Below are 9,517 nucleotides of genomic sequence, written 5' to 3'. Positions count from 1 at the left end.
GTCTTGGTTGGTTCAGACTGTTTTAACTAAAACATCATAGACCGACTGACTTATGTCCAGGATCAAGCTACTGGCAGTTTCTATGTCTGGTGTGGGCTGCCCTGGTTCACAGATGGCTGTCTGTATGCCCTCACATGATGGAAGGGGGAAGGGAGCTTCCTGAGGTCACATTTACAAGATACTCATCCCATTCATGAGGGTTCCACCTTCATGCTCTAATCACCCCCTAAAGGCCCCACCTCCTAGTACCATCATGTTGGGGAAACAGGTTTAAATATATGCATTTTGTGAAGATGCATTCAATCTATATATCATTAAAGGGATATAAATTGGAAGTTTGGTGAAAATGAGTCACAGTCTACTATCCTGTTTCTATGATCAAAATGTTTGGGGTTGGTAGTCATATATGATGGATTAAAGAGGCAAGTTAGCATCATGTAGTACAATTCTTAAATGAAAAACATTTAAGAGAGAGGTAATTCAAGTCAAAAAGTAAGACATTTTCAAGGTTAGAATTCAGGATTGCTTTTAGAATTATGATTTGCAGTTGGAATATGAGTTTACAGCACTTTGTCAGGTTGAGATAAACAACACTGCTCGTATAACTTTGACCTTGATAAATGCAGATATCCATTTCTCCCTTCATCCTCAGCACCGTACATAATGTACCCGTTTAGTTGATGTTTCATACAACTTCTGAATTGACTGATGGAAGGCAGGAAATAGGAAGATGTTCTTTATTGTGATTGCAGGAAACTTTTATCAGTGCACTCCTTATCCAGTGACTTTCCAGGTTGTCCAAATGATTTTTGATTGTAAGAGAAGTAGTAAAAAAAAAAAAAACTATTTGGATTTGGAGTGAGAGTAAGTCTGAGAAAGGGTATGGGTGATCTCTAGATGGAAATAGAGAACAGGTAAGGTGCAGCAGCAATGGAGAATTGTGAAGCTGAGTCTGCGTGGTACCATTGCTTTAAGTGTTTGAAACTGCAACAGATACAACAACAGATATCCAAACAGTGTTTGGATACTGAAGAATGTTCTTAATAACCTGCTACTATGCCTACAGTTCATTCATTCAGTTAATATTTATTGAATACCTTTAGCATGCAAGCACCCATTCCAAGTGCTGGAAACATAACATTGAACAAAGTAGTTAAATCCTACCCTCAAGAAGTTAACATTTGCGGGGAGGGTTGTGGTAGAAAGGCAAGGTTGCATAATAAATCTTGCTCAGTCATATCCGTCTGTATGTGACCCCATGGTCTAGAGCCTGCCAGGCTCCTCTGTCCATGGAATTCTCCAGGCAAGAATACTGGAGTGGGTAGCCATTCCCTTCTCCAGGGGGTCTTACTGACTCAGAGGTCAAACCCGGGTCTCCATTATTGCAAGCAAAATCTTGACCGTCTGAACTACCCGGGAAGCGCTTATAAGTCACATCACATGCCATAAAGTGGAATGGTAGGAGCATAACTAAGAGAGTGCATTTCGGATAAATCGCTCCCAGCCAAAGTGGATCGCCTCTATTATTTGAATGGCCGATTGAGTAGTTGGGCTTCTCAGAGGCATAGATAAATGCATTTGTACCCATAATCTTGTTTAATATTAACAGACATTTATTTTCATGAATATGATGTAGCTTAAACCAGTTTTTAAATGAACAGATACACCTGGCACAAGTCAGTAGCTACTTCACGAATCTTTTACTGTTTCCAAAATTTACCTAATCCAGCCCTAACGCTGAACGCTCAATATTTTCCTGTTTGTTTGAGGCTTATTCATGGCTCTGAGACCCCTAGCAACCCCTTCACAGTGTTCAAGTTCCTACAGATTTCCTATAACTGAGTCTCTACAGGCTGTCCAGTCCTGCTGTCTTCTATTCAGTGCTTACTCTGTGTTTATCTGAATCATGGGAAGATAGCTTTATGCTCCATTTAGCCCCTCAAAGGCCAGAGAGGAGAGATTACCACACAGTGTGCACACCGGTCACTATCCTGAATCTAGCCTTAATTGTTCTTTTCTAATCACCAGGGAAACCTCTCTCCTTCCATCAGGTATTTGTTTTTACTGATTAATTACTTCCATCCATTTAAAACTAATTTCCTTGGAAACTCCTCTAGCTGACTTCTTAATTATGTTTTCCCCAAGCCTGGCCATTGTCAGAGGACTTACTTGGTATTAAAGAGATTATGTTTCTATTCCCATGAATATTTTAATACTTTAAAATGATCTTAATTGTGTTTAAAACAGAGATGATAGTTTGGGGCACAGGAAGCAAATTGCAGGGAGTAAAGGTATGATAGGAAAGAAAATTTAAAAGAGAGTGGGGAAAATGAGCAACGGTGAAGAATTTGGAAACAAATGAAGGTAAAGAAATGAAAATTAGCAAAGTTAAATAATATATTTTGGGTAACTCAAGCACATTTTCCATGTTAGTATTAGAACTTTTTCTGGGGCACTGTATGCCCCTAAAATACTTCTTAATTTTGGGAGCAAAAACCCCAACGGGTATAATGAACAGATACTGTCAGTAGATATAGATAAATAAACTGCCTTGTTGGCAAGGGAACAACCCCTGGCAACCATAGTGTGTATGTGATTAAGCACCCTAGAAGCCTGAGTTCCTCAGGTCCTTTGTTGTTGTTGTTGTTTAGTTGCTAAGTCGTGTCTGACTCTTCTGTGACCCCATGGACTGAGCCTGCCAGGCTTCTCTCTCCATGGGATTTCCCAGGCAAGAATACTGGAGTGGGTTGACATCTCCAGGAGATCTTCCTGACCCAGGGATCAAACCCATGTCTCCTGCATTGGCAGGCAGACTCCCTACGAATGAGCCAGCTGGGGAGCCTGAAGTGGTCCTACAACATCTATTCCCATAATAGTATTATGATAAAATTTACCCATGAGATTCCCAAAGGGAGAGTGAATAAATCAGAGGGGATTTTAGATGAGAGTCTATGTAGAATATAGAACTAGAATGGTTAAGTGGTATACATTTCTAGTTATAAGTTAAATCTGGAGACCCAATGTATAGCATGGTGACTGTAGTTAATAGCAGTGTGTTGTTCACTTGAAATTTGTTGAGAGAGTAGATCTCAGGTATTCTAACCACCCCCCCCACCCCACCCTCCACACACAACCATGGGAGGTGATGGATATTTTAATTAGCTTGATTGTGATAATCACTTCACAATGTGTACCTATATCAAAAACATCATATTGCACACCTTAAATATATACATTATTTCTTTGTCAACCATACCTGAATAAAGCTAGGAAAAAATGCTCCTCTTAAGCCTGCTTTCAAAATACCAGCACAATATCACTGAACATGGAGTTGGAAAGAAATACACACATTAGGATGACTGATGAGTGTGAGCAGCTTTAGCAGAACACTTAGGTTATGTTTAGTCACTCAGTTGTGTCCGATTCTTGTGACCCCATGGACTGTAGCCTGCCAGGCTCCTCTGTCCATGGGATTTTCCAGGCAAGAATACTGGAGTGGGTTGCCTTTTTCTTCTCCAGGGCTCTTCCCAACCCAGGGATCGAACCCGGGTCTCCTGCATCGCAGGCAGACTCTTTACCAACTGAGCCACCAGGGAAGCAGAACACTTAGTCTATCCTTAATTGGTTTGTTTTGATGCATGCCCATCTATACAGTTTTATCAACAATTCAAAGTTTTTTTTACATGTATAGAAAATACATGTGATTTAAGTGATTTAAAGTTCAAACTTTCCTCTAAGATTCTTTTTGTGTTGCTGTTGTCATCATGTGGCTACCTTCAGCTTTACTCCTTATGTGGAAAGCCAACTAATAATCTCTATGTTTCCTGTTTCATGATACGGTGAATGCTTTATGAATAATAATTAATTACTCATACCCATTCTCTTTTTTTTCTTTGGCACCGTACTTCTAATCCATAGACTTTGGTCTTCAAATTTAGTGGAAGTCATATTGTGAGATAATTTAGATCTAATGAGATTTACCTGATGAAGACAATTCACTTTTGATTAGCTGGAAAACTGCCTGTCTAGCTTTGAAAATGGCAGGGTTGCTGTCAGTTAACCATGCCCTAACCTTTAGCTTTGTGGCTGAATGCTTTAGTTGCTTTTCTTTCCAAATCAATGAAGCCAGTTGGTCCACTGACCTTTATGAAAATGAAAACAGCATTATTGTTTTTTCTTCTTACCTACTTGAACATTTGTCATTTTTAGTGAGGCATCAATAGGAATGTGTGTGTGTGTTTGAATTTATGTGTTTCTAGTGAAGATGGGGTATTAAGGTTTTATGCTAAAAAATAAACTATATGGAGGAAAAGTCTAATATTTCTAGAAGTGAATTCTTTCTTTTGTGTTATGTTCAGTGGAAATATTTAGACCTATCTCACCTTATTGACCATATGTTTTTTATTTTACAGTATCTGGTGCTACTGTTGACTGGTTGCTTGAAACACTCATCGCTGTGGTTTCCCAGACATTGTTCTCATAATTTTCCTCCCATCTCTTCAGTTTATCCTTATCAAGTACTTTAATGAACTCCTCTTTCTTTGCCTGTCTTGAAAATACTGAAGTTTACTGGACACTATTCGTGACCTGTTTTTTTCCCTCCTTGTTTGGTGTAGTGTTCTCTTCCATGCTATTCTCGTGCTCATGGAACACAGTCTGATTTTCTTGGTCCCTTTTTTCACTTACTCTAATTGGCTGTTGATCATTAGGTTCAAGATAAAAATGGAGACTTACTAATTCTCTACTGTAACATCTTTGGTCCATAATTAAAATTAGAAATAAAACTACCTTTTAAGATATTTTGATACCTTCTTATCTTGCCTTTTGAATAAGCCTTCTTTTTACCTCAACCCTCTGAACCTCAACGTTTTGGTTTGCTGTGCATGGAGCAAGACAGACTTGATTTAGTGACAACTTGACCCCTCTTTTCCATTTCTTCTTCTTGCTAGATCAGAGTTTTAATTTCTCTTCTCTTCCAAATTTAACATGGAATTCATGAAACTTCAAAATCAATCTTATATTTCCGGAAGGAATGGGAGAAGTTCAGAAATTTGTTCTTCTTTCTAGGTGGTTAGTGTCAACATTTTCCATAAAGTATTATGGAAATAAATTGTATATGCAGAATATTTTTCTAACATATATCATTAATTGACCAAAAATTATAACTGCTTAAAAATTACGTAATATTCCACTTCTCTTCCTGGATCTGTCATTTTGGTGCTTGGGGTATTTTTTCAACATTCATTTGTATGCTAAGTATAGTCCAGAATGTATAAACGCACAGCAGGTAAATTTTCTCATCCAAGTTTTGACCTTGCCTTTTCAATCTGCAGTCTATCAGGGAAAATGTCTTCATTTCTTAATTCCTTTCAGTTTCCTGTCTCCCTCTCTCAGATGCATCTCAGGACTTAAAGATTTACTGTGCATTATTCTTATTTTTAAAGCTACCATCTACTTTCCAATCCCCAAATACCATCCAGTCACCTTCCCCTAGGACCTGGAGGTAGTTCAGAATATTCTCAATTCATCCCACAGGTTTTCATTCAGTAAGGAAGGCGTGTTGAATGCCTTCCTTATGTTAGCCATCTTGCTGGGTGCTTAGAATACAAAGATGTCTAAGTCATGGTCCCTGTTCTCAAAAGGATCTCATCATCCAGCAGGGAGAAAGGCAGGAAAACAGGAAATTACATTACGGAATGATAAGTACTATTGGAAAGGAAAGCACAAGGGGCAGTGATCCAAGGAAGAGAAATTAATTCTGCCCGTAGGGTAGAGAGAGCTTCCTGGAACACCAGTGCTTGAATCTTTCCTTGATTGGTGAGTGAATTAGTAATCTCCATTCGAGAATTTTGTTCCATTTAATATGGATTCACAAAAGGGCAACAACCACCCCTACCCTTTCAATGGGGAAGCATTACAAATGGTCCCGAGTTAGAACACAAAGTGTAGTCTAATACAGTTCCTTTGGAGAGCTAGTTCCTAAACTCATTTCAATTTGTAATTCCTACCTTAATTTGTGAGCTACACTGTGGGTTCCCGTTTCCCCTCTCTCCAGTGGATTTTCTTCTCTCACTGATTATCATTCTCTAAATGCTTTTTTTTTAAGATTTTTTTTTTTAATGTGGACCATTTTTAAAGTCTATTAATACAATAAAGTCTTTATTAATACAATTTGTTATTAATACAGCATTGCTTCTGTTTTATGTTTTGGTTTTTTTGGCCCTAAGACCTGTGGAATCTTAGGTCCTTGACCAGGGATCTAACCCATACTCTCTGCATTGGAAGGTGAAGTCTTAACCACTGGTCTGCCAGGAAAGTCGCTCTTAATGCTTTTTTAAAAAGTTCTTGTGGTAGACAGAGTAATGGCCCTCCAAAGATGTCCACATCCCAATTCCCAGATTCTATGAAAATGATACCTTACATGGAAAAAAAGAATTATAGCAGATAGAATTAAGGTTGCTGATGACCTGACTTTAAGAAGACTGTTCTGAATTATCTGGGTGGGTCCAGTGTACTTAAAAGGATGCTTAAATGTGGAAAAGGAAGCAGAAGACTGTATGAGTGATAGGATGTGATAAAGCCTCAACTGGCCATTACTGACCTTGAAGATGGAGGAAAAGACTACAGGTCAAAGAATGTTAGTGGCCTCTAGAAGCTGGAAAGAGCAAGGAAATGAGTTCTTCCCTAGAACCTAAAGAACACGGCCCGGCCCTACCAACATCTTGGTTTTAGCCCAGTGAGACCGTTTTGGCTTTCTGACCTCCAAGACTGTGAGACAATAAATTTGTATTTGTGTTATCACAATCCATTTTGTGGTAATTTGTTACAGCGGCCCTAAGAAACAAATGCAGCTATTAAAGTTTATCCTCAATTACTCAGTTTTCACAGGTTCACATTCCATTTTGTCCTGTGATTTCAAAGAGCTTTCCTATTTCATAGCTTTGACCATCCAGTCAAGGCATTCAGTCTGTTAATCCAGATCTGCAGATTGATTTGTTACTTAAGAACCTTTGCCTAATTTCTGTTTAGAACTGTTTTAACACAAAACAATATTCAACATTTTAGATTTATATGCTTTGTTATTTATTTCGAAGTTTGACATGAGACCTCAATCTCCAAGTTTTCTATACCTTGCTTCTTGCCAATCTCCCTCTCCCCTCAAAAACACTAACCTTTTTTACTATCCACCCAAGTCCCGTTTGGAAGTCTTTTGAGAGACTTGGATTGTATGGAGATCAAGCCAGTTAATCCTGAAGGAAATTAACCCTGAATATTCATTGGAAGGACTGATGCTGAGGCTGAAGCTCCAATACTTTGGCCAGCTGATGTGAAAAGCTGACTCATTGGAAAAGACCCTGATGGTGGGAAAGATTGAGGACAGGGAGAGAAGGGGATGACAGAGGATGAGATGGTTGCAAGGCGTTGACTCAATGGGCATGAGTTTGAGCAAACTCTAGGAGACAGTGAAGGACAGAGAAGCCTGGCGTGCTGCAATCCATGGGATCACAAAGAGCAGAACATGACTTAGAGACTGAACAACTTAAACAAATCCCATTCTTCTTAAGAAGTCTCAATTAACTGACATATGAAGGGGTACATTGGTAACATTTGTTGACAGAGGTGGGTGATTAATTCAGGGTCCAAAGTTACTCCTAGTTTACTACAGAATGAAAAAGTTCCTTATAAAACAGTGGTAGAGGTTAGGGAGACTGGGCCAGGGCAAGTATTTGTTGACTGTAAACATACTTCCAAATGAAATTAAAAGGGTGTGGTTCTCTGTTTTGGTGCACATGGCCAGATGGCCGTTCCCCCTATAGTTGCCATCGTTGCCCTGTGGCTGCCCATCATGCTGTGGGGTTGCTGAGGCATGGCGGGAGGGATGAACTCACTGCAGGGGTTGAACTCACTGGGAGATGTGTGCCCGACTCGTGAGTCCCTGAGAAACGCTGCTGGGAGACCAGTGGGTGAAAGTTCAAATGACAGGGAGCTGAAAGAGAGAAAAAAGTTCTCTGGGAGCATTTTTAGATGACAAACTTGGCCATTCTGGGATCTAAAAGCTTTTCTGATGAGTCATTTGTGGGTAGCTCATTGCTCTGAAAAGCTGTTAGAAATAATGTGCTCTCCCAAAATTGCATCTTCTCCACCCGAAAGAACAAGTTACTTCAAGTTACAACCAAGCAGGAAATAACTTCCAAGAACACGCAGGCAGGAGACACATAGAGTCTGAATCAGAGAGGCCTTTGGAGGTAGCATTCATCGACATTTTTAGCTTACAGTAGTCGTTGCCACTTTTCTGTTGTCATGCTTAGAGGGAATCGAAACTACAGTCCCCTCCTTCCTGTCCTGTTGCAGTATCCTATTCAGTTTCTTTATTTCACTATTTGATTTCACCTAAGCTTTATCTTATTATTTCCAATTTAGGAAAATATCTCAAATCCCAAGAAGTGATTTTAAATGTGGGAATATTACATGGAGTCCTTTGTTAAAATCTAAATGTATAGTTCCAAGAGTTCTTTTTAAAGTATGATAATGGTTTTTTACATTAGTTCTATATTTCAGAAGCATTAATAAAATATTATAAGCAGTAGTAGTAGTTAGTTGCTCAGTCATGTCTGACTCTTTGCAACCCCAAGGACTATAGCTCGCCAGGCTCCCCTGTTCATGGGATTCTCCAGGCAAGACTACTAGAGTGGGTTGTCATGCCCTCCTCCAGGGGATCATCCTGACCCAGGGATCAAACCCAGGTCTCCTGCATTGCAGGCAGATTCTTTACCATTTGAACTACAGGGAAGTCCTAAAATATTATAAAGGGAAATAGTAATTTCTTGGTTGTGGTAGGAGATGAGAACATGTGCTTGGAGTAGACTTGGGCAGGTTGTAACTGGAGAAAGTAGCCAGTGAGAAAAATAATGGAAGTGGAGAGCGTAAACTAGAAATCTGACAGTAGAGAAAATTTCTACAGTCGTAGATCCACAGAAGGATACCATAGATTTCTTTTACAATAGAAAGAAAGACATTATTTCAATGTTAAGTAAATTTAATCAACAAGGGGAGAACACAACATAGGCATTCTCTAGAATATTGTAAATTAAAGGCTGGAAAAGGAAAGAGGCGAGGAAGAACTTATTACCTATCTTGAAAAACTAATGAGGGGTGACCAGATGCTCAATTCTGCTGTGAATATAATTCTAACCAAGTCAATCTCACCCCAAAACTCACATCTGGGAATGATACTTATGTATCCATGCTAGGTACTTGTCTACAAGGTCAGTAGCTAAGCCCCATAACAATCTCATGAGGTGGATACTATTACTATCAGCCACATGTGATGGGTGAGAATATTGAAGCACGACTACTCGCCAAAATTGTTAGTGCTTATAAGTAGTGAACTTGAGACTGGAACCCAGACCATCCCATGCCAAGGTCAGTAACCCCTATCGCTACATCCTATTGACTTGGGAGGAGCCTTTGAACAATGAGAGTGATGGTGTCCTAAGAATGGATAGATGCGCTAAAA

The 9,517-nt window shown here is 39.4% G+C and overlaps 1 non-coding gene across 1 annotated transcript; it reads right to left on the bottom strand.

The window, feature by feature from the left end:
• Positions 1–3,524: 3,524 nt before the first annotated feature.
• Positions 3,525–3,596, bottom strand: TRNAR-GCG (transfer RNA arginine (anticodon GCG)). The gene has a single exon. It is a non-coding gene; the product is annotated as a tRNA-Arg (tRNA).
• Between the last annotated feature and the right edge of the window lie 5,921 nt (positions 3,597–9,517).

The sequence above is a fragment of the Odocoileus virginianus genome, chromosome 1 (assembly GCF_023699985.2).
Source record: "Odocoileus virginianus isolate 20LAN1187 ecotype Illinois chromosome 1, Ovbor_1.2, whole genome shotgun sequence".
Taxonomy (NCBI): domain Eukaryota; kingdom Metazoa; phylum Chordata; class Mammalia; order Artiodactyla; family Cervidae; genus Odocoileus; species Odocoileus virginianus.
The sequence above is the reverse complement of the archived record's forward strand: the minus strand, read 5'-3'. Positions and strand labels throughout refer to the sequence as shown.